At 34.7% G+C, this 17,425-nt stretch overlaps 1 protein-coding gene across 6 annotated transcripts in view; it reads left to right on the forward strand.

Annotated features, from left to right (window-relative positions):
• The window catches only part of Galnt13 (polypeptide N-acetylgalactosaminyltransferase 13), a 560,713-nt gene that overhangs the window by 51,615 nt on the left and 491,673 nt on the right, over positions 1-17,425 (forward strand). For 2 of the 6 annotated variants that reach the window (XM_085681123.2, XM_085681125.2), the window contains exon 3: positions 8,467-8,518. The exons of the other annotated variants lie outside the window; for them this stretch is intronic. The gene's annotated coding sequence lies outside the window, so the exon portion shown is untranslated. The remainder of the gene's footprint in view (positions 1-8,466; positions 8,519-17,425) is intronic. 6 annotated transcript variants of the gene reach the window in all.

The raw sequence follows: 17,425 nt of genomic DNA on the forward strand, positions 1-17,425 counted from the left end.
GTTAGCCTAAAAGTTAAATGCTAAAATTCTATGACTGATCTAAGGTCTGTTTGTTTCATGAAAAACACTATTCCCAAACCTTACAGTAATTACTAAATATTAATTACTAAATAAATAAATTACTAAAGAGGTCTTTAGTAATGCATATTTAATGACTTGGTTTAAACTAAAAGAAATAGCAGTTGTTGAATATTAAATGCTGATAGGGCTCTTTAGCAATCTTAGGTTAATCCTTGAACATTATACGATTTCATTAAAGACAACATTGCATGTAAAAAGTTACTTTTCCAAGTCCAGAGGCCATATATCATGTTTTTAGTATATTTTAGAAGTTGAAATGACTGATCCTAGCTTTTGTTTGCAGTCCCTTTTCCTCTGCATCTTATGCAGAGTAGTTTAGAGTTAGTTTTTCATTTGACTCATCTCCTACCCTTTTCATCCCCTTAACTTGTGTGGTGTTCATAGATCCATTGTAAGACTGAACAATGATGCTACACATTTTCTCTTTGGTAGATCAAATTTAGCTATTATTGCTTCCAATTATTTTAGACTTCAGCTCTTGAAACAAAAATCAGCTATGCTTATTGTGTTTATTTTATAATATATTAGTATTTAAAATATTATTGTTTGGAAAATGGAAGAGCCTACTTTCCCTTTATTTTTTAATGTTCATCTGTCTCAGCCAACAAACATTTAAATTGTTATTTTATTATTTTTATATTTATGGACATTCTGGTTGTATACTGTGGGCATGCCTAGTGCCCATAAAAATAAAAAGAGGGCAGTATATTTCCTAGAATTGGAGTTATAGATGGTCATGAGCTACCATTTGGAACCTGGTTTTCTATGGTTTGAACTTGAGTCCTCTGGAAGACACCTTGTGCTTTTTTTCCTTTATTGTAAAGATGCATTTGATATATTTATTAAATTCAATTTTTTTTTCATGTACTTGAGGAGTTCAGTGGGAAGAGTTCTGGGACTAAGAAAGTGTGGGGCATATGTAAGGCTGGGGACCTGTTGTCAAGATACCCTCTGCAGCCCAGCAGACAAGGGCTCATGATTTTTCTCCCACCTCTCCCACACATGAAATACATTGCTTTTATAATGAGAGGGAAATAGTCTTAGATCTTTTCTTTTTTTAGGGGGAGATGAGGTTGTTCCTTTTCCAAACAAGCATTATACTTATTTTGTCAAGTATTTCAGAAAAGCTTATCTTACAGCTTCTTTATGAGTTCCGTAGAGGCATATAGTGCGAATCGCTCTCATGCTTTTAACAGCTAAGCCATCTCTCCAGGCTCTGGGGCAGAGAATCCACTCTCTCTGTACCATTGGTTTGAGATTGAAAAACTTACATACAGTGTCTTCTACTTTTAATTTCCTGATTTGGTTCTTGGAAAGCAAATCTAAAGATTTTGTTCTGTGGTATGTTGACTGAGTTCTCTGTCCTGCTTGGTTCCTGAAGTCATCAAGTTCCAAAGAAATCACACAGAGATCTACATTAGTTATAAACAGACTGACCCATTAGCTCAGGCTTCTTATTAACTCTTACAACGTATATTAGCTCATTATTCTTATCTGTGTTATCCACATGGCTCAGTACTCTTTTCAGTGAGGCAGTCATATTTGCTTCTTCTGTGGCTGGACCAGGACTGCAGAGGAATGGGCTTCCATCTTCCAAGAATTCTGTTCTCATGACCTGCCTCTACTTCCTATCTGGTTATCCAGTCTATACTTCCTACCTGGCTACTGGCCAATCAGCATTTATTTATAATATAATTGATAGAATACAGACCATTTTCTCACATCAATTATATTTTATTTAAATAATTCATTTAATACCTACGGTATGCTCCTAAATAAGACAATAAACAGTGGTGCAAGTTGGAGGGAGAAAGAAGACTCATTCTCAAGTAAATTTGGTTGTCAGATTGTAGAAGCAGCTTATGTTCAGTAACAGTTATAACATGGCAATGGTATAAACTAATCAAATTTAAAAATCCATGTCAAATAATAAAGAATTTAAGAAGTTACTAATATGAAAAAAAAACAAAGCAAGACGAGGAGGTCTGAGGAAATAGATCTAATGCTAAAAATTTGGTTCAAGATTTGGTCATTTGCATTTAGGCTACCTCTGGATGGAGATACAAAATGGTATCAGAGCAGTCAAATAAATGGCCTAGCAAAGGTCAAAAGTGAAGCAGTCATCACTATGGTCAACTCTTGACAAACTAGGTGGTTATCAGAATGAGTAAATTTTGTTCATTTAAGGAGATGAGGAAGAATTCTTTCTGAGTGTTAATCTGGTGAAAAAATTTTACTCTTCCTTTGAATAAAATTCTTACATTGGGTTCAGAATGGATTGTAGTTTTGAGGTCAGAAGACAAGGGGATCAATTATCAGGAGCTACAATATCATAAGAATTAAAAGATGATGGCAGGACCCATGGTCATTCCAATGGGAATGAAGAGGGATGATGTGCTAGCTGAGATTTAAAAAGGAAACAGGTGTAGAGATGAGTGGAACTTACTAAGTACCTGGCTTGTTTTAAATGATGCTGACCTCTCTTGCTATTCTGCACAGAAGAATACTAAGACAAACATTAGTTAAACAACTTGTCTGTTTGATCAAGTATAAAAATAGCACAGTTAGTTTTGGCGTCCCTTGAGTTAAACTGCTGAGCCTGCTTCTCTGCTACTAGTGTTCTAGAAATAATTAATGTTTCCAGGTAGACTGGGCTGCAAAGCCAGTTGCCAATAGTCTGATGCCTATTTTCCTGTACTCTTTCTTTAAACAAGTCCTTGGGTAGGGAGACAAATCTTCTGACCTTTAGGGAGAAAGATTCCTTATGTGAGTGATGAGTCTCTTGTATACATTAACTTGTATGCTAGCAGCAGGAACAGTGTAATGTATGATATTACTTGATTATAAATTAGAATAGTAAATATGTCATCTTAGTGTGATTTATCATCCATCCTTAGTAGAGCTTCAAATGAAACAAGGCTAGAGTGTTAAATTAAAGATTTAATACCTGGGTCCAGGAAAGGCCAATATTTCAGACTTAGTTTACCTATCATACTGACCAATAATTTTGACAAGGAGAACTAGAAGCTCAGTTTAGGAACCATTTTTTTTCCAGTGCTGGAATAGAAGCACATCACACTGTTGAGGAAAGAGATCAGGTTCTGTAAGGACTTAAATGCAAACTGGCTTGTGATTTATTTAGCTCTCTGTCATGCAGATTGTTCACCTTTATAAGGCTGCAGTAATAGGAAACTGTCTTCTAAATACAGTAGATTTGTAGTTTGTGTTATGGTCATCAAATTTTATCTCATGCATTAACAGTTTTAATTCACCAATTTTAATCACAGAGTTATTGTCATTTAAGTTTTTTTTCTGTGACTTTGTATGTATCAAAGGAACAAAATATTGCTTTTTTTCTCAAAAAATATGCAAGTAGTCATCACAAAGATCAAAAAGAAGCCCCTTGTATCCCAGGTTCTTTTCTTGCCTCCCAAATAGTACCAAATTTCTATTATTTCCAGAGTAGATAAAATTATTATCGCTTTAATATTGACTATTTCCTTGCTTTTCAGTACATTTTATCTATTCCATCCTATGTTGCTCACTACACAATTTTAATATAGTATGACTTAAAGTACCTCTGAGAAATTGTTATGCATACCACATATATTCTTCTATGTGAGAATTTCTTTCCTGAATGTGTCTTTGTAACTTTTATTCATGTTTTGTGAGGTCCCCTGATTTCTATTGCCTATGTCATATTCCGTTCAACAAAAAAGTACTACAAAATATTTATTCATTGCAATGTTGATGAGATCTGAGTTATTTCTAGATTTAGGCTTTTATGAATCATGTCTTGAGCATTCTTTTTCAATTTTTGCTGATCAAGCTCATTTATTTCTGTTGGGCATATTCTTAGCAAAAGCATTGCTCGGTTCTATTGCATGCAAACCCTCAATTTTAGCATTCACTACCAGACTGTTTTCGCAAAGTTGCTAACTAATTACACAGCTGTCATTAGCGTCTGCAAACTCTCATTGTTTACTTTTACAGAAGCCTAGTATAATCAATCTTTTTAATTTTAGTCATTCTGGTGAGAGTTTGCTTCATGTTTCCTCAATGAGTAATGCAGTTATGACCTCTGCTTTAACTTTATGGGAATATCGCTGTATATCATCCAAGCTCATAGTCCATTTTTCTTCTCCATTGACTTTTTAATTGTTAATATTCAGAAGTTAGTTGTCTGTGCAAAGAGCACTACTTCAGTATATATGGTGGAATATCTTCATACTGATTTTCCTATCTTTTGTCATAATTCATTGTCTCCCTCCTTCCTTTCCTCTTTTCCTTCTTTCTCTTTCTTTTCCTTCCTGCCTGTTACTTTCCCTCTTTTGTCTTCCTTCTCTTCCTTTCCCTCCCTTTCCTGCTTTTCCCCTCCCCTGGCTTTTGCTCCTCTTCTTTGCCTTCCCCTCCTCTCTCACAATCTCCTCGCCTCCTGTATCTCTTTTCCTCCTTTAATCCCTTCCTACTTTTTCTCTATTCCCTTTCCTTCTCTTTCCATCTTGTTTCCTCTCTTCTCTTTCCCCCCTCCTTTTCCATGCTTCCCTTTGCTTTTAGGAAATAGAGCTCAATGCCTCTTGCATACTAATCAATCACCCCACCAAGAATCTCATCTCAACCCCTTGCTTTTTCCATTGATGAAGAGGCTTTTTTTTATTAAAAAAGTCAAATTCTAATTTTAATACCTTTATAATTATGCAGTCACTTATGAATGACTTGAAGTTGAAGTTAGATTTTCCTTCTAACTAATTATCTTTACCAGGTATAATGTCCACATCTTCCATCCCAGGATGCAGAGGCAGGCAGATCTCTGAAAGTCTGAAGCTATCCCGATCTACAAAGTGAACTCTATGCCATCTAGGATTATTTAGAGAGACTCTTCAAAACTAACAAGCAATAAAATACTCCTCCCAACCTAAGCCTCAAAGGATACCATTTTTTATTAATGAATTTTGTTTTTTAAAGTTTTTATGAGAGAGTCTCACTGTATAGTCTCCAAAACTCTCTATGTAGACTAAACTAGCCTTAAACTCATGATCCTCTTGCCTCTGTCCCCTGAATTTCTGTCCACTACCTGCACAAGTTGGTGTTGAACATGTTATTTTTTTACTTGGCCCACAGCTTTTCAATTACATGTTCATCATAATTTTTTATGTATGTCTGAGTCTCTGGAGGGACCACTATTCTACTTAGTAATTCTCACCTTATATTTATAATTCCATTTACAACTATGATCACTTTAATGTTATTTCTCATATTTGTTGAAAAAGACGGTTACTATGTCTTTATTTGGAAGCCTATCAACATTTGTTTTATTTCATATGAATTTTGGAAATTTTTTCTTACCTCAACAACAACAAAAAATGGAATGCTCCTTCTGTTAAGTTGATATAATTACAGTAATGATGTTTAATCTCTGTGCTGGCTAGGTTTTGCCAACTTGATAGAAACTAGAGTCATCTGGTAAAAGGGAGCCTCAACTGAAGAATTACCTCTGTCAGGTTGCCCTGTGGAGTTTTCTATAGGGCATTTTCTTAATCAATGATTGAGAGGAGAGGGTCAAGGCCACTTTGGGTAGTGCCACCTTGGGAATATGGTCCTGGATGTCATAAGAAGCAAACTAAGCAAGCCATTAAACAGCATTTCTCTATAGTCTCTGTTTCAGTTCTTGAATTCCTGATGTGGCATCCCCTGATAGTGGATTGTAATGTGCAAGCTCATAATGCTTATCCATGCAACAAAAAGAAAACTAATAAAATCAATGAATGTCATATAAACTTAATTTATTTTATTTAACATTCTCTCAAACATATCTTATAATTTTCTGTGTAGAGGTTGTACATTTTGGTCAATTTGCATTTAGAAGTTTTACATTTATATACATGTATGGTTTCTTTTATGGCATGATACTGAGTTCTGAATTTGGTTCTATAAATTGCTAGCTACATGATATCAATCAGGATTCTTATTTGGTGTTTTCATCTTTGCTGTGGAATACATCGATTATCATTATCTTGAAATGTTTTTATGTTGGTCTATCACAGGCAGAATTGTTAATAACACTTTATTTTATTAATTTTATGCAAGCATCATTTCAATGACTATAAGGACAACCATTTTTTTTAAAAAAAATCTTGGGTAGAACTTTGTACTTTAAATAGAATTGACGGTTTTAATTTCTATTTTCAGATACATCACTTAAAAATTTTTATTTTGTGTGTATAAATGTTTTGTCTGTATTTATGTCTGTGCATCACACGTGTACCTGGTGCCTAGTCAGAGGGGGGCTTCAAATCCTCTGGCTCTGAAGTTAGAGATGGTTGTAAACTACCATGTGTGTGCAAAAAATTGAATGGATGTCTTCTATAAGAGCAGGCTGTGCAATACCTTATATAATATTGGAATAAAATTACATAAGAACTAATAAATATAATTGGACTAGATTGTTACATTAGTTTTAAAAGTTACTAAAGTAATCATCTATTCCCGAGACTCAGTTTCCTCAATTGACAAATCACTCACGTGGAGAGTTGACCTCTATCACCTGATAGTTTTAAAACACCTTAATATTGTGATTTTTTTCTCTAAATGGATTATTTTGTCTTAAAATCCTAAATATTAACGAATAAGTGAGACCAAAGTTTGATGTTTATAAGAATTTTTTTATTAAGCTGTTTTACCAGTTCAGAAATAAAACAATAGTTTTAATTTAATAACCTGATTTTATGTATTAGAAATTGGCTTATAATTTTTGTTCTGAAAATTGCTATATTTAATAGAATGTTAATGTTGGGCAAGTTATTTTAATTCTCTACCCGGTAAGTCACACATTTATAAGTGGGCAACATTTTAATGTCCTGACATAGACAAAATGGGATAACGATGTTTGAAAATAATTGTTCTGGCCTGGTGAGCTCATTACAAATGCCAATGGAAGCTGACTGAAAAAGCCTTCACACTCTGGGATGAGAATTATTTGACCAATTTAAAAATTATAATGCAATCACATTGAACTACCAATGAACTATCATTTAAAGCTCAGCTTAGCTTTTGATAATCTTTTATTTTGTTTGCTTTTTCTTTTGCCTCCATCATGCCATAGGCAGTTGTGTGAATAGGATTCTGGTACATATCCCAGTGGCCAGGCCAGCAGGGGATTTCTTTATCTGCTTTAGCAAGTGGAATGTTCACTGAGGTAGTTTTTAGATGCAATCTTGGTTTGCATCTGTAGCATTCCGTTTGGGATCCGACGAGTCTAAAACAAATGACAAGTCATTTACTCTATGTAGCTATTACTGCTTTCTGCCGATAGTTAGGGCTCCCTTTCTATAAATAGGAAGCTATTAGTAAAAGCCTGATTGCCATATGGCAAGATGATCTATGCTGTTAAACTGATTCAGTGGAACAGAAATTCCTGGTCTTTCAGAAGATACTGTGTTCTATGATAAAAGCATATGGATTATCTTTGTTCCAAAACTAGCATATAAAAATTGGGTAGCCCTTTGTGTGCATGCATACTTATCTGTGCTCCCATCATCTTTAACATTTTCTAACTGATGTATGATACATACACATTAAATTGTGTAAGTATACTAATGAATTTTTACATTTTTCTGCTACTGTTGTTTAGATAAAGATGAGAGCTAGACATGAGAAGCTAGAAAGTCCCAATTATATTTCTTTTTGTCAAAACTCTTTTGACTTTTGGTGATTTCAAAGTTTTGATGTGATAATAATGAACTTTTTAAAATATGTGACTATCATAAACGGAATTTTTCAACATTTTAAAATTTTCTTAAAGCATTAATAATTTTGACAAAAAGCCTCTAAACAATACTGATAATGCAGTGGACCACAAGAATAACATTACAAGTAGTAAACCTAATTACACAGTTGCTGAAACAAAATAAAATTGCAATGCAAAAACCTCACAAAATTCTATCCAAATATCCCACCTGCAAGCCAGAAAATAGAGTTACCAAACAGGCTGCTGAGTATTCTATCCTTCTGTTGCCAGGCAACAAACCGCATACACCTAGTTGAGCAGACAGAGGGTCAAACTTAGAGCTATCTTGGTAACAGAAGGGTCCAGCTGGAAATGAAGTGGAAGGAAGGTGAAAGAGAAAGATAAGAAAGAGTGTCATTTCAATCGTTATTCAAGTTAATCATGCCCCCCAATCTTTTTTTCCTAGCAACATGCATCATATAGCTCAGATGAAATTCACCTGGGGTTTTACTCCCTTTCATGCTTTTATATGTTTGCATGCAAAAGTTTAGCAGTAATTTTTTTTTAGTAGAGAAACTTAATTGTCATCATATTTAGAATGTGTTCATTAAGAGTTCGTTGAGACTTTAGTCATATCATGTAATGTTTGATTTGCTCAGGTTGGTTTGCTGTGCTGAGGATCAAATTCAGGGTCTCACACATGCTGAACAAGTAAGTCATCTACAACCTCGTCACATCTTCAGCTAAAATGGTCATATTTTAAACGAACTGCTATCTGAAGTGATATACATAGCCGAAACAATGCAAATGAAAATTAAATATATACTAATGGGGTTGGAATAAATGAAGGGACAGAGAAGGAACCATTCTTCAACATGAGCCTTGAAGAATATGGGACATGCCTAGCATGAAGTGTGAATTTGCGAAGAGAACCTCTACTCTGTGAAGAAGCCTTCACAGATTCATGTCTTTCCACATCATTTGAGATCAAATATTTCTTCTCAGACTCTTTGTGACGCATTATATACAGACAGAATAGCACCTGTGATGTGGGAAGATGTGATTTTTCTTTTAGAGCTGAGTTCAAAGTTTCTTATACTTTTCCCCTCTGGTGATTCCTTTAACTTTTAGAACCAATGTCTTCTTGCATGATGATGGGGATCTTACTTCTCTACATGTTTGGGGAGCCTTAATTATACAAGAAAACCACCTTCCTTCACATATTCAATAGTCCCTCCTCACTTCTGATTTTGGTTGTGAAATTAAATCTATAAAAATATTTCTCCATAAAAATATCATACAAGTGTGCATTTGTTTTCCCGCTTTCTAGGTCTTGTTTTGATCATGTTTAATTATTGACTGTATTAACAGTCAAATGCTTGAAAACTGTGCACATATCACCTTTTATGTTTAACGTGTCAAGTTTTTTCTTGTTTTAACTTGTGTCAAGTTATGTGAACTTGCTCTAAGGTCAGTGAAGTTAGTCTTAGAACTTCAGGTAGAAAAATACTTTGCTTTTGATTTAGTAAAATTTTATACCTCAGGTCAATCCTTTATTCAGAAACATACTGTCATGTACTTTACAGCATTGCCCACATATTATTCTTCCCCTGATAGTTTGCCTTGTTTCATTCTCGAGTTTCTATTTCTTACATTTAGATTGGTATTCTTTAAGATTCCATTTGGCAGTCACTTTTTCTTTTGCACACTCTCCCAAAGCACATTTCCTGCTTTCCCATGGCTTTAGATAGAGTTGGATTACCCACTCCCTTATGTTTGTGTTCCCAAGAATTTAATCTGTGTTCTCAACTGCTTTTGGGAAGCCCCACTGAGGTACTCCATATACATTTCAGTCAACAAGGCTACTATTAAATATGTATACTTTGATTAATACAACCTTAAGTTTAAAAAAAAAACACTAGGATATAAAAGGAATAATATAAAAATATAATGTAGTATTATTTATAAATGGCATTGAGCTTAAACTTTAATCCTGAGTAATTCTTTGATTTTTGCCTGGAACTGATATGTCATAAACTCTAATGATCTTGGGTTCCTCTAATACTTGCAATTTTATGTGTATGTTGATTTTTTTAAAAAGACAAATAGTGATTTTCCTGTAATTAGAAAATATTTTCTTTTGATACCATTCAGCTATCTCTTAGCCTTTTGAGGGTCTCAATACTTCCATATGACTGTAGGCATTATTATCTAAGATGTTATTGAATTTTATTTCACTTTGTGTGTGCTTGAAGAAAGAACTATGTGTATGTCACATGGTCTTTTGTAAAAGAAAAAAGTTAGTACAGTGTCTTGTGTATATTCGATCCAGATATTAGGATTGGTGTTTCTACATAGAAGGGGGTGTAGGAAAGATGGGGAAAATAAGAACAACTCACACATTTAAAAAAGGAAATAGGTAATCATGGCATTCAGAAGAACTAAACTTTAAACTGAAATAGAAAATTAAAGCTAGGTGATTTTTGTAATTAAAAACAACAAAGGAAGAAAATCCAATGGTTGAAAAAGAAATGTAAAACTTGTAATGGTAACATAAGTTAAATATGCTAAAAGAGAATGCAATTTTTAAAATACAAAAAGAATAGAATAATCAGAAATTAAAATGGCATACAGAAAAAACTCATGCACTGGTTAATATGCTTCATTGATTTAGATTGCTGCCTTTGTATAAATCCTCCAGAAATATGAAGCACAAATCTAAATAAATGGTTGATTGCTGCTCTGATGGGATGCAGCTGAATGGATGTGGAAAATTAGGGAGTCTTATTCTGATTATGTTGTTTTCCCTTTTTTTAAAGAAAGGGGAATCATGCCAGAATTTTCTTTCTCAGTTTGAACACTTTCATTTTACAGAAGTTAATAGATAGGAGATCTTGGAATCAAGCACACCTACTGATTTGTTCTGATGCCAATCAGTAGTTAGAAAGCATTTATCTTGCTTATCAAAATCAAAGAAAAATATTATAACTGTTCAGCCATATAAACAGTACAGCTTTTCCATTGGCTAAACAGATGTTATTGATCTTGAAGCTTTATATCTTTGCTGTTTGAGCTAAAAAAAAGCCCCATAAAAGATTTGTAGATGATTTATGAAGTATTTGTTTGTAGAATTTTGTCCTTGATTCCAAAATGAAGTACAATGAGAAATCTGACGTTTAACATATTTTTTCTCACTACCACAATATCAAGTATGAAGATGTTGTTTCTAGGCTATAAGACTGGAGACTGAGGTGTACTAAGGTAGAGTGATAATCATTTCTCTTTCACCTCTTAATGTACTGCTCCCAAAAAGCCATGTTCTGCATAAATCACTTATGGGTAGTGCTGAAGAAAACTTGTCCGATGGGTTCATTTGTAAATGTTATGAAAGACAAATGGTAGAAAATTAATAGATATGTCACTTCTTACATTGAAATAGTTGTAAGGTCATATGGAGTACCCTTGTAGATTAGATCAAATATCATGGAGGCTCTCATGGATGATAATTTTATTTTTTTAATCTAATCATCTCAATGATAGTTATTCTTTAGTATACCATTGTCAGGATGCCACATTTTTCTATAGTAACATTTGCTGTAGTTTTCAGGTTCTTCCATTGGTATGCAACTTTATTCTCAACTCTGTTAAGGATTGTCTTCACATATGATGATTTCCTTCTGTGAGTTGACAACAAGTTTGACATATGTTGTCTATTTCTGAAACCTTAGTTGGAGTTGAATAACATTTAGACTTCTAATAGAGTAAGTACTTAGACAGGAGTATCATTCATAATTTTCTATGATAACTGAAGTCGTTTTGTTTTTTTATTGGTGTGATGAAGTGCCATTACCAAAAGCAACTTGAGAAGGAAAGGATTTATTTCATATCAAAGGTTATAGTCAACCATCTAGGGAAGTCAGGGCATGAATTCAAGTCTGGCAGGAACTGTTACAAAGGCAATGGATGAATAGTGCTTACCAATATGCTTTCTTTTCATGGATCGCTCAGACTGTTTATTTTTTTTATAGCACCCAGGACCTAGGGTTGGCACAGTGAGCTGGATCCTCCCATATTAATCATCAACCAAGAAAATGTTCCATATGTTTGCCCACAAGACAATTTAGTGAGTTCATTTTCTCAATTGAGGCTGTCTCTTCCAAAATGATTCCAGCTTGTGTCAAATTGACAAAACTAGTTAGCACAATCACTTTGATATTATTCTTGATCAATGTGAGAAAGCTGTTGATTTAAACAAAGGTCATATTTACAATAATACAACAGCAATGACAATAATAGCAATAGTCAGGTATAAAAATGTAGGTTTGGAGAGCTAGGGTTTTTTTTTTTTAAAAAAAGAATGTAAACATTTAACAGTTTCCAGTTTGCATTTCACATTTTACAGTTTGCATTATCAGAGTTATATAAATTTTGCAACAATGGAAACAAATTTGATAATAGGTTGTTTGAAGATGTCCTTATTAGTGGAGGATTCTGCTTTTCATTTCTCTCTCACTTTCCTTGTGAATCATGGGCTAGTTCGTAGCCTGTCTGTCCAACACTATTGCTGATCTCATCCTGACTCTGTTTACATACTCATACATGCACAAACATAAATACCATATAGTATAGAAATTTAAGTTTCATCAATAAACCAAATGCTTTTGGTTTTCTAATTTTCTTTGTAACAAGATGTATGTTTTTTTCTATCTTCATGTAATATATAGAACTTCTGGATTATATGTCAATAAAATGATAATAATAAAAGTGGTACCAAGAAACTCTGAAAGCCTCATCGACGTACCCAATACTTCTCTGTGAATGCATTTGAAACAGTAGCATTAATAAGGAACATATGAGGAAATCATAACTTATTTATATTGTTCTACAGCATTTTTTTTTCTTTTTTCTTTTTTTGGTAGAGAGATCATGCCTTTATAAGTTAGGTTCTCTTCAAAATTATTATTTTTTTATTAATTTATAAGAGTTTCCACTTCCTCCCCTCCTCTCAATACCCTCCCACTCCCCCCACTCCCTCTCCTCCTCCCTCTCCAGCCCTAAGAGCAATCAGGGTTTCCTGCCCTGTGGGCAGTTCAAGTTCCTCCCCCCTCCCTCCAGGTCAAGGAAAGTGAGCATCCAAACAGACTAGATTCCCAAAAAGCCAGTACATGCAGGCGAAACAAGTCCCAGTGCCATTGTCAATGGCTTCTCAGACAGTCCCCATGCCAGCCACATTCAGAGAATCCGGTTTAATCACGTGCTCCTTTAGTCCCAGTCCAACTGGCTTTGTTGAGCTCTCATTAGATCAGTTCCCTTGTATCAGTGGGTGAACGCAATCCTCGTGATCCTGACTTCCTTGTTCAGGTTCTCCCTCCTTCTGCACCTTATTTGGACCTTGGGGGCTCAGTCCAATGCTCAAATTTGGGTCTAAGTCTCTATCTCCATCCATCGTTGGGTGAAGGTTCCCTCTGATCCTGCCTTCCTTGCTCACGTTCTCCCTCCTTCTGCTTCTCATTTGGACCTAGGGAGTTAAGTCCAGTGTTCCTATGTGGGTCTCTGTCTCTATCTCCATCCATTGCCAGATGAAGGTTCCCTCCTATGGATGTCTGCTAGAGGATCAGTGCCCCTTGCTGGCCGGGAATGTTGCTAAGCTGACACAGAGCCTACCTGTCCTCAGGCAGGCTATTGAAACATGGGAACTCCCTCCTTCTGGGTTGCGCTTACAGCCCAGGCCCAGCGCGCAAGACAGCTGAGCTGGGGCAGCATTTCTTATGATACTAAAAAATTCTGTATACTTTTTGTAGGTATGCGGCATACTATCAATTAACTATATCTTTATGTGCTTGCATTATTTACTATTAGTAAACAGAATAGTTAAAGTATCTTGAAGTTAGAGCCTTTTGTCTAAGATGAAAAATTTTAAAAATCCGAAAGATAGATTGTCAATTCCAAGCAAATAATTTTCAATAAATAAAGTAGGCAAAAATACTTACTTGCTCTTAATAAATTCATTTCTTTCCAAAAATGCTTTTTAATTGGTTTACTTTTTACCTACTTCTTCAAAGTATCTACCACACTTGGAATCCCCGTAAACCAGGATTTTGGTTAAAATAAAAAATATTTCAATATTTAGTTCTTAGCACAATTCTCAATAAATGCTGCTGCTGATAGGAAAATTGCTATGCTTATGAATTGCCTGCCTATGTACTTGAACACATAATGACAGTCCCTGTTTCATTCTTAAATCTTGTAAACACATGTTGAAGTGTTCCTTTTTCTCATTCATTTTAGCAGGTTTCTTTATCTTATAGCCCTTCTGTGTTTGCTAAAATTAGATTATGCACTGTTTTATACTTCACTGTAGAGACAGATCAACTTGTTATACTTTTAGTGATGGTGCATCACAAAGTTGCTTTTGCTAGTAAGAATATATGTTTTGAGTCTTTGGGGATACAGTACTTCTATTTTGCTGTTAATTAATTGGAGTCTAATTATTCAGTATTCCAATTATTTAGTTCCTTATTTATTTTTCCGTCTAATTTCCTGTCTTTTTAGCACTTAATATATGATTAATAGCTTCATCAGTATTCCTATAGCTAGCTTAAAGGAAGGTATGCATTTTCATTATTGATAAGCTTTGTTTAACAGTTATTTAAATATATAAGCAAGCAAATCAATTTTTATTTATATTTAAGCAGTTTGTGTATACCCTCATATAATCTTTAGAAAGCTCACTTCTGGGCCCTCTCATTTCGGGTGTTGGGGGTTCTTGGGTGTCTTAGAATTCTGTTTTTATTATTCAACGTTTCTTTCTTTGAATCTCTCATTAATACTACTCAGGGCAGTCAGAGTGATTCAGATACTTTTTTGAGGTACTATCGATCACTCTTCATTATTTTCTATAATTCAATGCACTTGTTTTGAAGAGAATACCCAGGTAACAAATATGCCTAGTACCCTCCACATTACTAACAGAACACACATAATGCATTTCTTAACCTCTTTTTCTTTTAATCAGGAAAAATTTAGAGGTCTTAAGATTAGCTAGAAACGGACTCTAAAATGGTATAATGATTTGGTAAGTCAATGAAAGTAATTGATTTCTTCTAATGTTTTAGTTTTGTCGTAAATCTTTAGATTTTTATAAAGTTGGATATTTTAGATTTGTTTTTCCATCTTGGTGACTGCTAATGAATAAACTTGAACTACTGGTGCCAAGTTCTAAGAAAAATGTTTATAGGTAATGAAAGCATCAATGATTTTTGAGTAAGTTTCAAGTTGATGAGTTCTTTTAAACAACTTAATTATTTTGGTGATGGACATACATTGATTTTAATAAACATCTTTTATATAGATTTCATTGACTCATAATTTTAATAATCTATTATTAGTAGAATTACTTTGTGATGTATCTTGGCATTTTACAGGTACAGCATCTCAGTAGAGGAGATATCCAGTTTACACTCATTGTGGAAGGTTAATGTACAATGACCCAAGGTAGATTCCTTCTGTGAATGTTGTTATCTTATGAATAGTTTCTGTAAAGCTACCATTCTTTTACTCATTTTGAGGCCATTTATTCCTTGTGGTTACATTCTTTTCATATTAATAGTTATGCAATGAAACTTATTTAATAAGAGATCCACACCTTATTTCACCTCTTTTTTTCCTCCCAATTCCTACACCCATGCTCTCAGTTACCCCCATCCCTACTGGATAATAAGCCTGAATGCAAAAAGTATGTTATTTTACACATTTTTATCTTTAGCGCCGTGCATAGTGTCAACACCCAACTCACATTTGGTTGTCTCTATAGGATGCATAAAATAATACTTTATTTGTAGATAACAGTTACATCCTAAGGATAATATAAGTGTACCCCAAAAAATAAACATAATTCAAAATAGGCCTCAGCTTTAATGCTAAGAAATCACAAATTGTCTTAGTTTCCTATTGCTGTGAAGACACACCATGGCCATGACCACTCTTAGAAAAAAGAAGTGTCTAATCAGGGCTTACTCAATTTCTGAAGTTTAGTTCATTTTTTTTCAATGGCAGGGAGCATGGTAACATGCGGACATGGTGCTGGAAAAGTAGCTAGATTTCTACATCTGGATCTACAAGCTACAGAGAGAGTGACACTGGGCTGAGCGTGGGCTTTAAAAATCTCAAAGCCTACCCCACAGTGACTCATTTCTCTCAATGACCCACACCCACCACATCAAGGCCACACCTCCTTATCCTTCCCAAGTAGCATCACTCTCTGATAACTAAGTTTCCAAATATAACAAATATACACTCAAATATAAGTACCATTCTTATTCAAACGCACCCCTGCTACCCATAGGCTTATAGCCATTTCATAATGCAACATGCATTTAGTCCAACTTCAATAATAAAGTAGAAAAAGTACAGTTTAAAGAGAAAAGGAGCATCAGTAAGTGTAATACATCTAAGTCTAGTCCTCAAAAAGAAATTGAAAGTTTAAAGAAAACCCTGATGTAAAATGGAATAAAGGGAGTGGTGACTTCAGGACAACTTCCCATTTCTGGTACCAACTTGTCTTAGAGTTAACATTTCTCTGATGTAACACCAGACCAAGCAAGTTGGGGTAGAAAGAATTTATTTGATTTATGTTTCCACATCGCAGTTCATCCTCAAAGCAAGTCAGAAGAACCCAGATGGGTCAGGAACCTGAAGGCAGAAACTAATGCAGAGGCCATGGTGGAGTGTTGTTTGATGAATTGCTCCTCATGGCTTATTCAGCACATCAAAGCCACACCTCCTTATCAGAGAGTGATACTTAATCCTTCCCAAGTAGCATTTTCTTTTTCCATTCTTCAGTTGAGGGACATCTTGGTTGTTTTTGCATTCTGGCTATTATGAACAATGCTGCTATTAATGTATTGAGCAATTGTCCTTGTTGTATGGATCTTCATTCTTTGAGTATATGCCAAAGAGTGGTATTGCTGGTATTAAGGTAGATTGATTCCCAATTTTTTGAGGAACTGCCATATTGATTTCCAAAGTGGTTGTTCAAGTTTGCACTCTCACGAGCAATGTAGTAATGTTCCCCTTACTCTGCATCTTTTCCAGCATGTGCTGTCATTAATGTTATTGATCTTAACCATACTGGCTGGTGTAAGATGGTAACTCACAGTCATTTTGATTTGCATTTCCCTGGTGGCTTTAGAATGTTGAGAGTTTCCTTAAGTGCCTTTTGACCATTAGAGAATCCTCTGTTGAGAATTCTCTGCTTAGATCTGTACCCTAATTTTAATTGGATTATTTGATATCTTGATATCTAGTTGCTTGAGTTCTTTGTATATTTTGGAGAACAGCCCTCTGTCAGATGTGAGGTTGATGAAGATCTTTTCCCATTCTCTAGGTTTATGTTTTGTCTTGTTGACTGTTGTTTGCCTTACAGAAGCTTCTTAGTTTTAGGAGGTCCCATTTATTAATTGTCAAGCTCAGTTTCTGTGCTGCTGGGGTTATATTCAGAAAGCAATCTTCTTTGCCAGTGCATTGAAGGCTACTTGTCATTTTTTCTTCTATGACGTTCAGTGTGTCTGGATTTATATTGGGGTCTTTGATTGATTTGTGTAACATGAGGGGGCCTGT

The sequence above is a fragment of the Myodes glareolus genome, chromosome 21 (genome assembly GCF_982192425.1).
Source record: "Myodes glareolus chromosome 21, mMyoGla1.1, whole genome shotgun sequence".
Classification (NCBI taxonomy): domain Eukaryota; kingdom Metazoa; phylum Chordata; class Mammalia; order Rodentia; family Cricetidae; genus Myodes; species Myodes glareolus.